Below are 14,315 nucleotides of genomic sequence, written 5' to 3'. Positions count from 1 at the left end.
CTCAGCTTTCTTTACAGTCCAACTCTCACATCCATACATGACTACAGGAAAAACCATAGCTTTGACTATACAGACCTTTGTTGGCAATGTATTATCTTTGCTTCTTAATATACTGTCTACGTTGGTCATAACTTTTCTTCCAAGGAGCAAACGTCTTTTACTTTCATGGCTGTAGTCACCATCTGCAGTGATTTCGGAGACCAAAAAAAAAAAGTCTGTCACTGTTTCCACTGTTTCCCCATCTATTTGCCATGAGTGATGGGACTAGATGACATGATCTTAGTTTTGTGAATGTTGAGTTTTAAGCCAACTTTTTCACTTTCCTCTTTCCCTTTCATCAAGGGGCTCTTCGCTTTCTGCCATAAGTATGATGTCATCTGCATATCTGAGGTTATTGATATTTCTCCCGGTAATCTAGATTTTAGCTTGTGATTCATCCAGCCCAGCACTTCTCATGATGTACTCTGCATATAAGTTAAATAAGTAGGGTGTCAATATACAGCCTTGACATACTTGACGTACTCCTTTCCTGATTCAGAATCATTCTGTTGTTCCATGTCCGGTTCTAACCACTGCTTCTTGACCTGCATACAGTTTTCTCAAGAGGCAGGTCACGTGGTCTAGTACTCCCATCTCTTTCAGAATTTTCCAGTTTGTTGTGATCCACACAGTGAAAGGCTTTGGCATAGTTAATAAAGCAGAAGTAGCTGTGTTTCTGGAACTCTCTTGCTTTTTCAATGATCCAACGGATGTTGGCAATTTCTCTGGTTCCTGTGCCTTTTCTAAATCCAGGTTGAACATTTGGAAGTTCACAGTTCACATACTGTTGAAGCCTAGCTTGGAGAATTTTGAGAATCACTTTGCTAGCATGTGAGATAAGTGCAATTGTGTGGTAGTTTGAGCATTCTTTGGCATTGCTTTTCTTTGGGACTGGAAGGAAAACTAATCTTTTGCAGTCCTTTCGCAGTCAGCCACTGCTGAGTTTTCCAAATTTGCTAGCATATTGAGTGAAGCACTTTCACAGCATCATCTTTTAGGATTTGAACTAGCTCAACTGGAATTCCATCACCTCCACTAGCTTTGTTCATAGTGAAGCTTCCTAATGTCCACTTAACTTTGTATTCCAGGATCTCTGGCTCTAGGTGAGTGATCACACCATCATGGTTATCTGGGTTATTAAGCTCTGTTTTGTATAGTTCTTCTGTGTATTCTTGCCACCTCTTCTTAATATCTTCTGCTTCTGTTAGGTCCATGCCATTTCTGTCTTTTACTGTGCCCATCTTTGCATGAAATGTTCCCTTGGTATCTCTAATTTTCTTAAAGAGATCTCTAGTCTTTCCCATTCTATTGTTTTCCTCTATCTCTTTGCACTGATCACTGAGGAAGGCTTTCTTATCTCGCCTTGTTATTCTTTAGAACTCTGCATTCAAAAGGGTGTATCTTTCCTTTTCTCCTTTGCCTTTCACTTCTCTTCTTTGCATAGCTATTTGTAAGGCCTCTTCAGACAACCATTTTGCCTTTATGTATTTCTTTTTCTTGAGGATGGTTTTGAATAATGCTTCCTGTACAATGTCACAAATCTGTCTATAGTTCTTCAGGCACTTTGTCTATCAGATCTAATTCCTTGAATCTATTTCTCACTTCCGCATAATCATAAGGGATTTGATTTAGGTCATACCTGAATGGTCTAGTCGTTTTCCTACTTTTTTCAATTTAAGTCTGAATTTGGCAATAAGGAGTTCATGACCTGAGCCACAGTCAGGTCCTGGTCTTGTTTTTGCTGACTGTATAGAGCTTCTCCATCTTTGGTTGCAAAGAATATAATAAATCTGGTTTTTGAATTGATCATCTGGTGATGTCCACATGTATAGTCTTCTCTTGTGTTGTGGAAGAGGGTGTTTGCTATGACCAGTGTGTTCTCTTGGCAAAACTCTATTAGCCTTTGCCCTGCTTCATTCTGTGCTCCAAGGCCAAATTTGCCTGTTACTCCAGGTGTTTCTTGACTTCCTACTTTTGCATTCCAGTCCCCTATAATGAAAAGGACATCTTTTTTGGGTGTTAGTTCTAAAAGATCTTGTATGTCTTCATAGAACTGTTCAACTTCAGCTTCTTTAGCATTGTTGGTCTGGGCATAGACTTGGATTACTGCACTACTGAATGGTTTGCCTTGGAAACATACAGAGATCATTCTGTCATTTTTGTGATTGCATCCAAGTACTGCATTTTGGACTCTTTTGTTGACTATGATGGATATTCCATTTCTTCTAAGGGATTCTTGCCCACAGTAGTAGATATAATGGCCATCTGAGTTAAATTCACCCATTCAAGTCTATTTTAGTTCTCTGATTGCTAAAATGTTGATGTTCACTCTTGCTAACTCCTGTTTGACCAATTCCAATTTGCCTTGATTGTGACTGTGAGGTGACACTCCACGTCCAAGGGCACAGAAGCCCCAGCAAGACATGAGGCACTGGAGCGGTAGCTGCGTGGTGCTGGAGCAACTTTGAGGAGGTACCCCACCTCCAAGGGCCAAGGAGAAGCCCCAGCAAGATGATAGGAGGGGCAAAATCACGTTAACAATCAAACTCCATACCCGCCAGAGACCTTCAGAGGGCTCAAACATACCTTGTGTGCACCAGGACCCAGACGCCATAGAGACTGAGACAGAACTGTGTTTGAGAGTCTTCTGAGGAGGTACGGGTCAGCAGTGGACTGATGCAGGGGCAGGGGCTCTGGGTGCAGTAGACCTGGGTATGGCATAAGCCCTCTTGGAGGAGGTCGCCATTAACTCCAACATAGAGCTGCCAGAACTTACACAGAACTGGGGAAACAGACTCTTGGAGGGTGCAAACAGAACCTTGTGCCCACCAGGACCCAGGAGAAAGGAGCAGTGACCCCACAGGAAACTGACCCATATTTGCCCATGAGTGTCCAGGGGTCTCTGGCAGAGGCATGGGTCAGTGGTGACTGCTGCAGGGCTGGGAGCACTGAGTGTAGCAATGTGTACATGGGACCTTTCAAAGTAGATTATCTTCATTACCTCCACCATAGTTTGGCCTCAGGTCAAATAACAAGGAACAGAACAGAAACATCAACAGAAAACTGGATTAAAGATTTACTGAGCATGGCCCATCAACAGAAAACTGGATTAAAGATTTACTGAGCATGGCCCTGCCCATCAGAACAAGACCCGGTTTCCCCCTCAGTCAGTCTCTCCCATCAGGAAACTTCCATAAGCTTCTTATCCTTCTCCATCAGAAGGCAGACAGACTGAAAACCACAATCACAGAAATCTAACCAATCTGATGAAACTATGAGCCATGCTGTGTAGGGCCACCCAAGACGGACAGGTCATGGCAGAGAGTTCTGACAAAACGTGGTCCACTGGAGAAGGGAATGGCAAGCCACTTCAGTATTCTTGCTTTGAGAACCCCATGAACAGTATGAAAAGGCAAAAAGATTGGACACTGAAAGATGAACTCCCCAGGTTGGTATGTGCCCAATATGCTACTGGAGATCAGTGGAGAAATAACTCCAGAAAGAATGAGGAGATGAAGCCAAAGCAAAAACACATGGCTGTGGATGTGACTGGTGATGAAAGTAAAGTCTGGTGCTGTAAAGAGCAGTATTGCATAGGAACCTGGAATGTTAGGTCCATGAATCAAGGTAAATAGGAAGTGGTCAAACTGGAGATGGCAAGAGTGAACATTGACATTTTACAAATCAGTGAACTAAAATGGACTGGAATGGGTGAATTTAACTCAAAAGTAAGCACAGAAAATCATATACTTAACTCTCTTTCCAGGTGATATAAGGGAAAGAAATCTATCAAGTATAGAGCTTAGGTCAATTGTTTTCTTTTATGTTAACTGCCCCAAATAACAACTCCCCAAATTACATAAAATTTATATATATAAAATATATAAAATTCAATGCTCATTTTAGACACCACAAAAAATTATGCCAACATTAGAATTTACTTGCTCTAATGAGCAGTTCAACAACTCAGTATGATTCTAAAGGACTGATTAGAAGATGAAGTAAAAAACATTTGATAGGGGCTTCCCAAGTAGCACAGTGGTAAAGAATTTGTCTGCCAATGCAGGAGACATGACCTCGATCCCTGGGTTGGGAAGATCTCCTGGAGTGGGAAACGGCAACTCACTCTAGCATTTTTGTCTGGAAAACTCCATGGACAGAGGGGCCTGGAAGGCTACAGTCCATAGGGTCACAAAGAGTCAGACATGACTGAGAGACCGAGCACAGTACACAGGAAAGGAGAAAGAGAAGCAGTAGAAAAACAGCTTGAAAATGACTATCAAATTCCATCTTTATCCTCAGACACACTCCAATAAGGCAGAGGTATTTCTAAGAGCTTCCTGGATATTTCCACAGAGGTATTCCATAAATATCTGAAACCTAAGTTGTTCAGAAGACTTTAATAGCTTGTTAATATTCTGATACCAAGACTTCTCCTGCACACTCACTCCAACAATTACTACTTTATTTACTGGCATCAGAATGTACCCAATCTAGTAAATTTAGCCATCAACAACAATTCCTTTTCATATCTCACACTTTCAGTTCAATCACAAAATCAACAGACTTTACTTCAAAAATGTTCAATTCCACTCTCAATTTTCATCTTCCTTTTCTAAATAATACTTTTATCTATAATTGCCCCATAAGTGGTGAGATTCCTGAGCTCAGTACTCCAGTTCATTCCTCAAATGGTTGTATGTATTAAAACCAAACATGTAAATAACTTTTCCTTACCTAAGGACTTCTTTGGTTATGCTGCCTACAGCAGTGGTTCTCCAAGTGTGGTCTCTGACTCAACAACATCAGCATCACCTGGAAACTTGTTAGAAATGCAAATTCTTGGGCTCCACCCCAGAACTATTAAATCAGAAACTCAGGGGTGGAGAGAGCAGCCTGCTTCACCAAGTCCTCCTGGTAACAAATGCTGAGATCCAATGATTTAAATTGTTTCTGATAAATGGTTTTATATTTTTTAGTAAAGGTGATTAAGAGGTTCAGCAAACACTATCATTTAAGTTTCTTCTGAATAATTTTGAACTATTTTAAAAACTGAGTTAAAGCATATATTAAATTGTGCTGAATTATGAGATTTGGGGTAAACATCAAAATAAAACTTGGCCTGCTACTTCAGTACACAAAATGGCATAATGTATAAAAAGGTTGTGGCTCTGATCATATTTCATGTTTGTTTTCTATTCAACAAGTATACCCTCAAGTAAAATTTTGCAAACATTATGGGTTTGCAAGCAGTGTTCAATTAGTTGCAGGCATGGCTCAGGTGCATCTATTTGTCCCTTTAGCTCATTAGAACAAGTTAAATAGAAGGGCTTATGAATTTTGTGTATTTCTTTACACATGTGATAGAGTTACTCTAAGTTTGGGTTATAGTTCTACTTTTTCCAGTATAGGTTATAAAAAATAATTACCTATAAAACTAGAAGTGGGTCCCTCGTTAAAAGCAGGAATCTTACATAGGTGTTAACATGGATATATTGAGACCGATTTCACTCAAGACATCTCAAAGCCTTCCTATTAATTAGTAACAGTTGCTCTTTCAGCTAACATTTGGGAGCTCTCAAAGCTAAAACACTGTACCAAAGTTCAATGACAGTCATCTGTCAGTAGAATTTACATTGCAGTGGCAAATTTTAAAAAGGTTTGCAAATAAAGCTATCCTCCACTTTCCCAAGACTTCGCTTTATGTCACTTCACTTTTACAAAATATCTACACTAGTACCTGTTTTTTCCAGCCACAAAAATCCAAAGAGAATTTTCCCTCTACAAGATGAGGCAAAAAATCAAAAACAGCCTTCAGTGTTTGTTTGGCAGGGAGCCACTACTGAGGCAGTGTGCACCCCAAGCAGGAAGAGCTGCACCTCCAAGTTCCTTTCCTGAGAACTACACTCCACATAACAGCATCAAGTCCCAGAGCTCTGAACTGTGTCTGTGAGCATCTATGCTTTATCTGGGTTTATTTTGTGCATACATTAGCAATATGTGTCCCAAGTTAACTGCTTCTTCATTTTATACCGTTTTGGCTTACAAAAGCTTTCAGAAGAAAGCTCTGCTTTTGCATATCAAGGGGAAACCTGTAATGATACAGTCTTTAACAAGTTCCACAATTTTGAAGGAAAAAAAAAGTGTATATGAAATTATTATAAATCTAGGAATTAAAATGTGCTCAGAATAAAGTCACCATATTACCTATGAACAACAGCATACATGATTGGACAAAAGTCTTATTAAATCCTATATAACAGTATGACAAATATGTTAAATTAGTAAACTGTTATAAAAAACTCAAATAAATAGTGGTACATGTCTAAAAATGCAGAAAATACAAAATTATTCATCACATATGCTTGATTAATTCAAATGTTGAAATTATGTAAAATCTTTCCAATTTAACTGCATTAGAATTTGAATGTGGCAGATCTCTGCATTTATTTTTGTAGAAGTTTCTCAAATAGGTCAATTCAAGGATGCTAAACCAACATACAAACAACAAGAAAATTTTAATGTTTAAATCAGTTTTTAACACATCATCAACTAAACTGTAAGAATTGTTGAGACAACTCTATTAAAGGAAGTAGATAAAAATTTTAAAATCTCAGAAGTGGTAGCTCCTATAAAAGCTTTTGCCAGCGTTCATTAAGTACTAACTGTTCACTAGTAAGGATTGGATACTAACTTATTTCAAAACAGTTTTGCCTAATCACACATAGATTATCATTTAAATTGATGGGTTTTTCTTTTTTTTCCTGGGTTAACTGTATTGTTACAGATAGAAAATTTCAAAATTCGTTTTCTTCATACCAAACTTAAATAGATGTCCTGAAGCAAAATATAAATACTTCAAAAGAAACAAGAAATACTTTAGTCATTAAAAAGTTTTTATACAAATATCTTTCAAATATAAATAATAGGCACACTAATATGATTATATAGCATTGCAACAAGTTGAAAAACCTCAATCTGACAAAAGTCACAAATGTTACCAAGCTTATAGATACATATAAAGTATCAATAATGAAACTGATCCTTACACTTGAGTCGTCATTCAAGTAATTAAGCTCTTCTGAAATTTTTAAGAGATCAGCAAAAAATGTGAGCATTTAAAAAATGTTATCAATGAATATTTCAGAATATTACAAGATACATTATTTTCACACTGAACAATGACAAAATGAACTGACAGATGAGTCAATTCTATTACCTCCCTCCAAAAGGACTTACACTTTGAGTTGAGGGAAAAAAAAAACAACAACTTACTATTTCTCTAAAGTCTGAATCAATTTATTTAAAGAGTATTCTGAGAAGAGAAAATGAATTAAGAACATTATCATTTGCCACTACTTATCTGTATGAACCAGAATTTCCTAGACACAATGCAATAAAAATAAAATTCAGAAATAAAGTGGATATTCAGGCTGATATAAAGTAACAACTTTCAAGTAAACTGCTAATTTTAATTTCTAACTATATCCATTGATCAATTGACTTTATTTGAAATACTAGGTATGTTTTTAATTTCAGGATAAGTGTATACTAATAAAATGCTACTTTTACTTATTAAGAATTCTCTAAAATGTGGTGGTTTTGCTTTAAAAGGTTCTCTACAAATTACAAAGTTTGGAGTCTACTAGTATGATTTCAAACTAGATAAATACAAACTATAGATCATGGCATAATCTATTAACAGCTCTCCCTAACTAGCTTTTAGTTTATTTTCTCATAAGGAATATCTCTTTTTTAGCAATACTAAGTGCTATGTATTCCTAGGACATATATGGTTTTATGCCTTTATATACGCACTTATCTTGCCAGAAATGCTCTTATTCTGCTTCTTCAAATTTTTAAATTTTAATACCCACAAAATATGTTGCTTCCTTCTGTGAAGTCATCTGAGAGACTCAAGACAGAATTAACCACTTTTTCTTCTGTACTATTATATACTTATCACGTATTTATCTATTTAAATGTATCATTTCCCTAACTGCCAGTAAATTCTTTAAATGCAGGAGCCAAATTACACATTCTTGGATCCTTTTTCCAATTCTTAACAGAGATCCTAAACTTGTAATACATGTATAAACAGTAACAATACAAGGCAAGTAAAAAAACAAAAGGAAACAAAGTGAGAATATTAACTGGTTAAGTTCAGTACCTAAAAATTAAGCTTTCAATAGGATAGAATGTCACCATCCTCTAGCTATTGTGCTCAAAGTGTGGTTTGCAAACTATTTATCAATTTGTGATGAGATAAATATAAAAATTAGGATTAAGCATTTGGAAACTTGTATATGAATTTGACAGTAAATTTTATGTCTGTTGAATCTTTTTGGATCTTTTAAATTTCATTTTTCTAATAATTAATTTTTATTCTATTTTTATAATGTATCAGACAGTCTTAGGTTAAACACTGAAAAAAAAATACAGACAGACTGAGAAGTAGTATGTGAGATTATGGAAACAGAAACACGAGTAAGACCTTGAGTCTTTTTCAATAAGAATTTGGTTTAGAAGGAAGAATATGATGCACACATAAATGTTTGTAATATGTATCAATATAAATGTATTTCTCAAAGTTTGTATCATCATGTTTGATTCTTTAAAACATATTTATTAATGAGATTGTGATGCAGAACTAGTATTTCTTTCTAAAGTTATTTATATGATGCCTAGATTTCAAATTAAAACTAGGGCTTGTTTCCTATTATTGCCTGGTAAGGTTTTTAAGCTTTCCACAGAACTCTGCCTGACCAGCATAATCTAAAGCCCTGGTAATCTATAACAGCAAAATATTATGATTTTTTTTTCAGAAACTCTTTCAATATTTTTATTCCAATCAAGAGATATTAATTTATTTTCTTAGCCCTCTACATTAAGAGTTGGCAAGCCTTTTGTGTAAAGGGCTAGATAATAAGTATTTTAAGGTTTGTGGAGTATGTGGTCTGTTGCCACAGCTACACAACTCTGATGTTTTAGCAAGAAGGCCGCCATAGACAATATATAAACAAATAAGCATGGCTTTATTCCAATAAAATTTTATTTAAAAAACTGGCAGCAGGTTTTCAGATTTGGCCCAAGGATTGTAACTTGCTGATCCCTGTTCTACATCACAGATATAACTCGAAAATGCAATCACGAGGAACATATCACATACTTGATGCTCAAAAATAGTCTGTCATTTTTCTTTGCATTTATCATCAGCTTTAAAACTGTTAAAGACTAGGAGATTTACCAACATTCAGGCTTAGAGAAGGTAAGGCAGTATTTTTCCAGAAAAATCATGGTAAGCATATTGAAAAATATTTTGTGCCTGATCTTTACTGGCATACATTGAGGGAAATTATAAGCTTTTCTTACTATTATTAGATAACAACACTCGCATAGGCTATAGAAAACAAAAAGATCTATTTACAGTAGTTTCCACAAACACTTCAAGTAACAGGACGTATGCAAAAATCCCACAACCCTTTACAATGAACCACAAACTTGGTCCAAGTAGTCATAACATCATAAACAAACTAACCACAATTTGGAGTGTGATGCTTTTTGTTCAACTCACATCTAATGAGGGACTTCAAAACGTAGAGTACTTGTCGGCATTAACAAGCCTGAATTGCACATTTCATCTTTGAGGTTCAACTTGGCCTTCCCTAGCATTTGATCATTCCTTACCTTCAAGGGGAGAGACACAAAGCTCTTCGGAGGTCACTCTAAAACCTAAGTCAAATTCTAATCTTCCTTGTTCAGCCAAGTTCTAGTCTCCTCAGTGGAATACATAGCTCTGTGACCAATTCTCTTCTTCATTCTAGAACCCTTTTCCCAGAACATAGGTGGAATTGGTAAAGGCTTAATATATGCTTCCAAAGAAGTCTCTCACGTTAGACTTCAAATACCTTAATGTACATGTTCTTTTCACTTTGTACTACATCCCTGAGAAAAGTCTCCTAAGACTCCAAAACTATCTTCGTGCAGATGACTCAAAAAAATCTATTTCATAATCCTCTGTATCAAGTAGTTTACTAATGATTCTCAAAATATTATCATTGGATGATAAATAGCCTTAAAGAGCAGGAATAGTGAGAATGAAGGAAAAGGAGTGTCTAAGAAGAATGTAAATGGATTTTCTTGTGAGCGTCCACACTGAAACAATAATGAGAAAACAGTACATAAAAACTATTCTGAGAATGATTTCTCAGAGGGAAGCAGCCCTGGAAAAGTATTTGGGATGCATTTAGATGTCCACTGAGGCCTAAAATTTAAGATGTAAAATACTGTCATCAGATGTCAAAATACCCTTACCTTTTTATTTTTTTAATTTTATTCTTGTTAATGATTCTTCAGATTTCCTAAATCTAAAATCCTACAGTTACCACTGGTCACTTTTCATGTGGCTTGAAAATTCAATCAATCACAAATTTTGGGTAATTATTTTTAGATTTCTTTTATACCACTGCCACTCACTCTCCTCCCATACTGAGAACAAGCTGAGGCTGTCTATTTTTCCTGTCAAGACTCTTCAACTCTTTCATCACATTTCTGCTAGAAGTCCTCCCCAAATACTAATTTTACTTCTTGTATGTGTTAATAGGACAGTTTACTGTCTAATATTAACAAAATATTTTAAACTCTTAAAATGAGCCAAATGCTTTATAGTAGTAAAGACAGAATTTAAATTTATGAACAATAAAATGATTACAGAGAAAGTTAAAAGAAATGGAAAATAAACCAAAGAAAGAGGCAAATATATAAGGAAAACAAATTATACATTTACTAAGGACAGAGAAGAAAAACAAAAAACTAGAAGGATCATGCTTACTGCTATAACTGATGTACCTGCTATTATTATTATTATCCTGAAATCCAAGATAAAATATAAAAGTCATCATGAAACTATTACCTAAAGTTATATGAAAAAATAAAGCTTAGGCCTAAAGAGAAGGAAATACCAGCAAGATTTTTTTTAAAGGTGACTTGAAAGTTTTCTAGATAGTATTCTACACAGTGAATTTCTAATTGGCTTAATTACCTAGGCAAGAATGTTTCAACTTATGACATATCAGTCATTCTACCACTGGAGGGAGCCTGGTCACATATGCTTTGATGAGACTTTTACTCTAGTAACTTCCTGGTCTTCTCTGGGAATGAATTAGAACCCCTACCAAAAATATAAATTTGTCTAACATAATCTGATGGTTTTCAAGCTGTTTGCTTGTTTCTTTTAGTTTAGTTTTGTTTTCACACTAATAAAAATTCATAGCATCTCCATAGTAAATATCTGGGTCAAATAATTGAACCCAGAGGTCACATGTGCTAGTACAGATCTATACTTTAAAAAAAATAAAAGAAAGAAAGAAAACATTTGTTGAATCAAGAACACAGACGTTCTCTGATGCAAATACCTACTCAAAGCAGGTATCAAGGTCACAATGTACATGAAAAACAGCAAACAGCAGGTTTCAAACAGAAGCTGAAAATAGATTTTAGGATTAAGGTTGAGAAGGATATAACTGATGTCATAGAAAAACATAAGCAAAGATTAGAGTACTATAACTGTGATTTTACTGTTCATTTAAAATTCAGAATTTAGCTTCCATTGACTACTTATGAAACTGAAGTGACATAAGATTTACTACATAAAACACAACTGAAATTTTTAAAAAACATCTAAACCAAATATTGGCCAAATAATGAAGAATTATAAAGCAGTAGTTCAACTCAAGAAGGTATATGGAGAATAATATTCCATTTAAAATAACTACTATTCTCTATTTTGTGTCAAGAACTGTTTTATAATACTTAAATTATCTCAGCAACCCTACAGGACTGACATTTTATACCCATATTACATGAGAAAGCTTGAGGCTAAGAAGTGATTAAGTAATTTTCCTAAGATCATATATGTATCAAGAGTCAACATTTCATGAGAGGTCTGAATGTAAAATGGTATTACCACCATGCTACACGCATGTCAGTGAGACTCAGTAATGCCTACCTTAAATTCTTATACTATGAAAGGTAATAGTTACGAGTATTCATCCTAGACATCTGCTTTAAAACATACCATTAAGAATGATCTAATACAGCACTGTGTTACTAAACACTCCTGTATTACCTTTTGTTTTCAAACTTAAAATTTGTTTAATTCACACGCCAATAAAGAAGACAGTCTCAGCTGATTTATAAATAAGGTAAATAAGGTAAAGTCCAAATTGAAAGGAATTTATCTTTCAAAATATGTGGAGTGAGCTTGGATGCATATAAAGCAACATAAAGATGAATCTTTCCTCCACAGCAAGGAAAGAAAGCTTCCATATGTACGATGAAAAAAAAAAAAAGATGAAGAGAAGCAGTGTAGAATTCTATGTGTGGGGTCAGAGCTGTTCTGAAATGCCACAGGTCAGTGAGGGTCTAAAGTATCTATGAGAAGAAACAAATTGAAAATAAGTTTCCATATTACTAATGCTTCCAGATAAATTATTTTGATTTTTTTTGAAAACTCACCATTGAAGTGTATCATATACGTCACTTGAAGCCACTTCAACATACAAGAGAAGAAGAACAGAAACAGTCTTTTTCTTATAACAGAGAAATATGTTGTAAGAAAACAGCACATCTTCAGAGGTTTTCTAATAGAAGTCTGTCCAGAATCCTCATTTTGAACTATAAGTGAAATCTAGGCAGGGCCTTGTATTAGCAACCAGAGCACACATACCTAGGATAAAACTACACATGAGATAATGTGTGTATGAAAACCCTCTTGCTTAATTAAAATATCCAATTATATGACCACTTGGACTCTATCACAAATTCTTCAGAAACTATTAAGCATTTTGAGGGATGATGGGAAAAAGAAGCATTGTAAATTGTTACTAATAATGTAAACAGATAAGAAAAAAGGCAAATGACAAGGGAAAAAAAAACATAAAAGAGGAGCGCCAAGGAAGCATAAGACAATAAGACATAGTTATGTTTGCCAGCAGCTATAGCTCTCAGTTGATGTAAAATGCAAAACATTATAAAAACATCTGTAAGTGGAGTAGGTAAAAGGAAATGTTTATTAAACAATCACATGGTATCTTCTCTTACTCTACTTCATTCCACTTCTAAGGAATTAATATTGCACTAATTTTTCCCATCATCAGATTCATATTAAAGTAGGAAAAGTACAGAGCAAACAAGACATATTTATTTCTACAATCATACAATTATGAAAATATAACTCATTATGTACTTAAATGCAAAACAGATCTGCCACAGATTTTTGTGTTATATATTTCCAGAAGTAAAACAATGAGATTGGAGAGGGGGTGAAAGGAAGGAAATGAAGGAAGCAAATTCATCTGGCTGAAAATTTCTCAATATAAAAGTATGACTAGATCTGGTTGAAAAACTTAATGTAACATTTTAAAATTGTTCTGTGAAAGTAACTATATCATCTCCTTTAAATTATTCCTATGATGTCAACTTAACATTTTTGGAATTGACATATAGAGTTTCACAAAATGTAAAGTTAGGCATTTAACAAAATCTTTACATGAACTATCTTCACATTTTACACATCTTTTAATAAACAGAGCCCTTTGTATTTGAAGACATAAGCTATTTTATAAAATGAAACTCTATTTAATGTGTTGAATCTATTAGAAGTCTGCAAATAAGTAGTAATTTTCAAACTGCCTAGTGCCAGTACATCCCCAATTAAATGTTACATAATTCATTCATTTTTGCAGGGTTAGTAATGTGAATCATAGAAACTAAAAAACATTACCAAAATAAAATAACTTATACTCTAGGAGAAGAGACATGGTAAATGCAGGACATTAATTTTTGTACATTATTAACTCTGTAAAGATCATTAAAAAAAACTTTATTTTTCTTAGTATCTTTGAAACATCTGGTAAGTGCAATTTTAAGTACTAACTACTGACTTTTGAGGAGCAACCATGAATTGCCTATTTCCAATAACTACAGTGACGAGCTTTTGATAAATCATTGAAGCAGATGAAAATAAAGTCTACCTTTATTATTGCTTTCTGTAAAAAGCAGCATAGGAAAATAAAAATATTTACAATGGTAACATTACAAAATCATTTCACAAAAGTATAAACAAACCCATAGGACTTTCTATGTGGTATGTTAAAAGTAATCTGTACAGTCCAATAGTGCAACTTCCTATATGGAATACCAAAACAATGAATTGTTAATGTCAAAAATATGTGCACTTATTACTATGGTGACCAAAACAGTCTAGGGATGAAGAA

General features: G+C 34.8%; 1 protein-coding gene across 5 annotated transcripts in view; it reads right to left on the bottom strand.

Annotated features, from left to right (window-relative positions):
- Window positions 1-14,315, bottom strand: part of PHYHIPL (phytanoyl-CoA 2-hydroxylase interacting protein like) — a 104,510-nt gene that overhangs the window by 88,391 nt on the left and 1,804 nt on the right. Inside the window, exon 1 of one of the 5 annotated variants that reach the window (XM_070782059.1) lies at window positions 9,727-9,748. The exons of 3 other annotated variants lie outside the window; for them this stretch is intronic. The gene's annotated coding sequence lies outside the window, so the exon portion shown is untranslated. Of the gene's footprint in view, window positions 1-9,613; window positions 9,749-14,315 lie in introns of those variants that run through there. One more of the 5 variants, XM_070782058.1, reaches the window with a different exon arrangement.

This window comes from Bos indicus, chromosome 28, assembly GCF_029378745.1.
Source record: "Bos indicus isolate NIAB-ARS_2022 breed Sahiwal x Tharparkar chromosome 28, NIAB-ARS_B.indTharparkar_mat_pri_1.0, whole genome shotgun sequence".
In the NCBI taxonomy this organism is placed as follows: Eukaryota; Metazoa; Chordata; class Mammalia; order Artiodactyla; family Bovidae; genus Bos; species Bos indicus.
This window is presented reverse-complemented; position numbering and strand designations above follow the sequence as displayed.